The 5,233-nt window shown below is 49.6% G+C and overlaps 1 non-coding gene across 1 annotated transcript; it reads right to left on the bottom strand.

The window, feature by feature from the left end:
• Positions 1 to 4,667: 4,667 nt before the first annotated feature.
• Positions 4,668 to 4,740, bottom strand: Trnaa-cgc (transfer RNA alanine (anticodon CGC)). Its single transcript has one exon. It is a non-coding gene; the product is annotated as a tRNA-Ala (tRNA).
• Between the last annotated feature and the right edge of the window lie 493 nt (positions 4,741 to 5,233).

Genomic DNA, 5,233 nt, shown 5'->3' with positions numbered 1-5,233 from the left:
CGACATCGTCTGCCCACGGATTCGACAGCCCTGTCATCGGTTCGTCATTAAGTGGTGCACTATATTCAGGTGTTTGCTGGTGATTTTTATCTTCGGTTCGGGTAATTGCTACGTCATCGGAGGGCAAACTGGCAGAACCGGAGGTACTATCCAAGGACACAGGGTCTTCGTTAGATGACTGCTGATTGCACTGCAAGTTCTCAGATGCAGATTGACGTATTTTGCCCCCTATTTGCTTCGCCTGTTCACGCAGTTGTGGTGCAGTCTGCTCTGCACCTTGACGCGCGATCCTCCGTTTTTTAGATTTCTTGGGAGATGCGTCTCGTGGTGGACTTTGGACGGTACCTGAAGAAGCCTCAGGTTGCAAAGTAGCACTACTCGAAGTGACTGACGCCAGGTCTGATTTCATTGCACTTGATGGGCTGTGGTCAGTGCCTAAGGCAGCTGCAGGATTCGGAGGAGCACCACTAGAAACGGCTGGTTGCGAGTCCGTTTTCTGTGCACCTGATACGCTTTTGATACCTCCTAAAGAAGCTCCAGGATGCAGAGGAGCACTACCCGAAGCGACTGAGGTCGCGTCCGTATCCATTGCCTCATTGGGCGATTCCACGGCGACAAGGGCAGGAGCAGATATGTCTTCGCAGGAGGGTTGAGTGTCTACAGATGCTACACCTGAGTCGGTCGGTTGGTCGGTCGCTTGTGGGTCGGTATTCGTAGTAACTTCGGGGGGCGCAGTGGCACTTGCAAAACCGCGCGCTACGGCGACATATGTCACGGGCAGCGTTGACATAGCAGGGGGCCTGACGGCATCGCCAGCAGGCAGTTGCGCCACTCGCCTTTGAACACATTCTGCACGAACGTGGCCTGGTAAATTGCAGACAGCACACGTTTTCGGTTGGTCATCATACATCACAACAGCTCTATATCCGCAGACGTTTATAAACGACGGAATGTGCTTCTGCAATTCGACTTTTAATTGGCGCACACCATTCAAAACAGGGAATTTGTGTGCAGCAGACCACCGTTCGGCAATATTACTCAAAACTTTCCCGTATGGAGCAATAACAGCATTTATCTGGTCACTTGTAATTTCAAAGGGAAGTTCAAAGACTCGCACGGTCCGAATACCTAGACCAGCATGGGCAACGGTAACCTCCCCAACATTTCCGTCAGCATGTTTAAATTTCAGAATTCCTCCACAAGATCGAACTATTCTTTCACACAATTCTGGACTGGCAAGTTTCACGAAAACCACACTGTTCATAATCGAGAAATGTATGCCGATAATATCATCAAGTCCTATTTTAACATCATCCTCTAACCACTGTTCAACATCAAATGACCTCGGTCGGACAAAGTTGCGATCAAACGTGAATTTCAAAGTATCTTTTCGTTGCGGTTGCGACATCTCTTAATACTTTTTCATGTCTACACAAATACTATAGACAGCGACGCGTTGCAGCAAGAGCAGAGACTTACCACGCGGAGCTAACGCAGCACAGCACACAGCACGGCACGTCCGACCTCCAGCGCAGCCGCTGGCTGACTGGTACCAACTGAGCTACGCCCCTTGCACGACCAAACTGCGCTATTCCCCATTCTTTGCGACTCTGATGCGCACGGACACGGTGGTTGGTTGGTTTGTAGCGGTGAAGGGAGCAGAGTACAAAGGCGCGGACACGTTCATATACACAAAAGTTCCAAGTAGTTTCGATGCTCTGGTACTACAAATGCAAATTCCGTCTGTTTTTAACGTCTTAAATTGAAAGAGCCGTCACAAATTGCTCCGTTTTCACTCCTTGTCGACAATCATACAGCACCTGAGGTAACAAACACATCTCGAGCCCCATTGTGCACTCCATTATTCATGCCAACTCAGTGCCTCGCTCTTTACTACTGTGTACCAATCTTGCCGTCCAACTGCAAAACACTGGGCCACAACAAGTTTCCACGTCTCCATTGCATTGCGCTTACTACGAAACGCTCCCCAAACTTGGCACTCACCCACGCAGCCGGCTTTTCCGACTTTCCACGACGCTCACGCTAGTGACAGCATTATTTATAGTTCGACGTCGCGCCAAAGCGAATGAGCACATTTCGCCTACGGCTTAGGCCGCCCTCCTAGTGTGGCTGCTCGGTGTCTGCAGGCAGCGAGGGTCTGCAAGCTTCCTGTGTTCGCACCTGTGTCACCTGTGCTTGCTTGTCAGAGACAGACTATCGCAAAACATACAATTCACTCCATGAATTGATTGCTACGGCATCTGTTATCAGCAGTCACAACTAGCAACACCAGTATCAGCCGACTGCACGCAAAGAATAGGAATGTACAGTGGGATTCACGTGAACTCGGCGCAAGGCAGATCTTTCCGACATAGGCTTGAGAATCTTACGGGAACACTTGTACTGTTTCTAAATTAAGTGTAGGCGTGGGAGGAGGGTGCTTCCCGCTCACTAATAACAGCACGCTTGCCAATTGTGGATGCTAATCATTCGCTTGTATCTTCCTAGGCACATCTGCTGGCTGTGAATTGTTCCACTTGCATGGCAAGGTGCGCATGTAGGTGTGTTAAAAATTCTGGAGGCACTATGTATTGATCCCAGTACCTCACGCATGCTAAGCGAGCGCTCTACCATCTGAGCTACGCCCGCCACCCCGAAGACTATTGGTGCTACATTCAGCAATATAGACGACACAGACCCTTGCACTCCCATTATTCAGCAGACAAACACTACTCTCTATGTATCCGTTAGGGTGTCTTTCAGGTTTCGTGCATTCTGTATCGAATCGTAGTTGGCCACAATGAAAGTGGCACGTATAACGTCGAAAATAGAGTTCGGACACCGCTCTGAGTAAGACGAACGTGTTGTCCACCCTCTAGACTTCAATGAGGTTAAGCCGTGATACCTAAGACAGATCTGCACTCGATGACACCTCGATAACAGCCGGTCCCCACACTTACATCTTGCTCTCCTTACGTCAGTATACATCATATCAGTCTGTGACGCTGGCTTTGCAACATCTTGCGTGCCTTTACGTTCGCCGCGACCAACACTTACCATGCACTGACCACAAAAAATGAATGCGCCGCGGCTTGTACCCTGGACCTTTCACATGCGAACCGAACGCTCTAGCAACTGAGCTACGCCCCATGCACGACCAAACTGCGCTATTCCCCATTCTTTGCGACTCTGATGCGCACGGACACGGTGGTTGGTTGGTTTGTAGCGGTGAAGGGAGCAGAGTACAAAGGCGCGGACACGTTCATATACACAAAAGTTCCAAGTAGTTTCGATGCTCTGGTATTACAAATGCAAATTCCGTCTGTTTTTAACGTCTTAAATTGAAAGAGCCGTCACAAATTGCTCCGTTTTCACTCCTTGTCGACAATCATACAGCACCTATGGTAACAAACACATCTCGAGCCCCATTGTTTACTCCATTATTCATGCCAACTCAGTGGCTCGCTCTTTACTACTATGTACAAATCCTGTCGTCCAACTGCCAAACACTGGGCCACAACAAGTTTCCGCGTCTCCATTGCACTGCGCATACTACGAAACGCTCCCCAAACTTGGCACTCACCCACGCAGCCGGCTTTTCTGACTTTCCACGACGCTCACGCAACGCTCACGATAGTGACAGCATTATTTGTAGTTCGACGTCGCGCCAAAGCGAATGAGCACATTTCGCCTACGGCTTAGGCCGCCCTCCTAGTGTGGCTGCTCGGTGTCTGCAGGCAGCGAGGGTCTGCAAGCTTCCTGTGTTCGCACCTATGTCACCTGTGCTTGCTTGTCAGAGACAGACTATCGCAAAACATACAATTCACTCCATGAATTGATTGCTACGGCATCTGTTATCAGCAGTCACAACTAGCAACATCAGTAGCAGCCGACTTCACGCAAAGAATAGGAATGTGCAGTGGGATTTACGTGAACTCGGCGCAAGGCAGATCTTTCCGACATAGGCTTGAGAATCTTACGGGAACACTTGTACTGTTTCTAAATAAAGTGTAGGCGTGGGAGGAGGGTGCTTCCCGCGCACTAATAACAGCACCCTTGCCAATTGTGGATGCTAATCATTCGCTTGTATCTTCCTAGACACATCTGCTGGCTGTGAATTGTTCCACTTGCATGGCAAGGTGCGCATGTAGGTGTGTTAAAAATTCTGGAGGCACTGGGTATTGATCCCAGTACCTCTCGCATACTAAGCTAGCGCTCTACCACCTGAGCTACGCCCGCCCCCCCGAAGACTAATGGTGCTACAAACAGCCATATAGACGACACAGACCCTTGCACTCCCATTATTCAGCAGACAAACACTACTCTCTATGTATCCGTTAGGGTGTCTTTCAGGTTTCGTGCATTCTGTATCGAATCGTAGTTGGCCACAATGGAAGTGGCACGTATAATGTCGAAAATAGAGTTCGGACACCGCTCTGAGTAAGACGAACGTGTTGTCCACCCTCTAGACTTCAAAGAGGTTAAGCCGTGATACCTAAGACATATCTGCACTCGATGACACCTCGATAACAGCCGGTCCCCACATTTACATCTTGCTCTCCTTACGTCAGTATACATCATATCAGTCTGTGACGTTGGCTTTGCAACATCTTGCGTGCCTTTAGGTTCGCCGCGACCAACACTTACCATGCACTGACCACAAAAAATTGAGGCACCGCGGCTTGAACCCTGGACCTTTCACATGCGAAGCGAACGCTCTACCAACTGAGCTACGCCCCATGCACGACCAAACTGCGCTATTCCCCATTCTTTGGACTCTGATGCGCACGGACACGGTGGTTGGTTGGTTTGTAGCGGTGAAGGGAGCAGAGTACAAAGGAGCGGACACGTTCATATACACAAAAGTTCCAAGTAGTTTCGATGCTCTGGTACTAGAAATGCAAATTCCGTCTGTTTTTAACGTCTTAAATTGAAAGAGCCGTCCAAATTGCTCCGTTTTCACTCCTTGTCGACAATCATACAGCACCTGAGGTAACAAACACATCTCGAGCCCCATTGTGCACTCCATTATTCATGCCAACTCAGTGCCTCGCTCTTTACTACTGTGTACCAATCTTGTCGTCCAACTGCAAAACTCTGGGCCACAACAAGTTTCCGCATCTCCATTGCACTGGGCATACTACGAAGCGCTCCCCAAACTTGGCACTCACCCACGCAGCCGGCTTTTCCGACTTTCCACGACGCTCACGCAACGCTCACGCTAGTGACAGCA

The sequence above is a fragment of the Schistocerca gregaria genome, chromosome 3 (assembly GCF_023897955.1).
Source record: "Schistocerca gregaria isolate iqSchGreg1 chromosome 3, iqSchGreg1.2, whole genome shotgun sequence".
Taxonomy (NCBI): Eukaryota; Metazoa; Arthropoda; class Insecta; order Orthoptera; family Acrididae; genus Schistocerca; species Schistocerca gregaria.
This window is presented reverse-complemented; position numbering and strand designations above follow the sequence as displayed.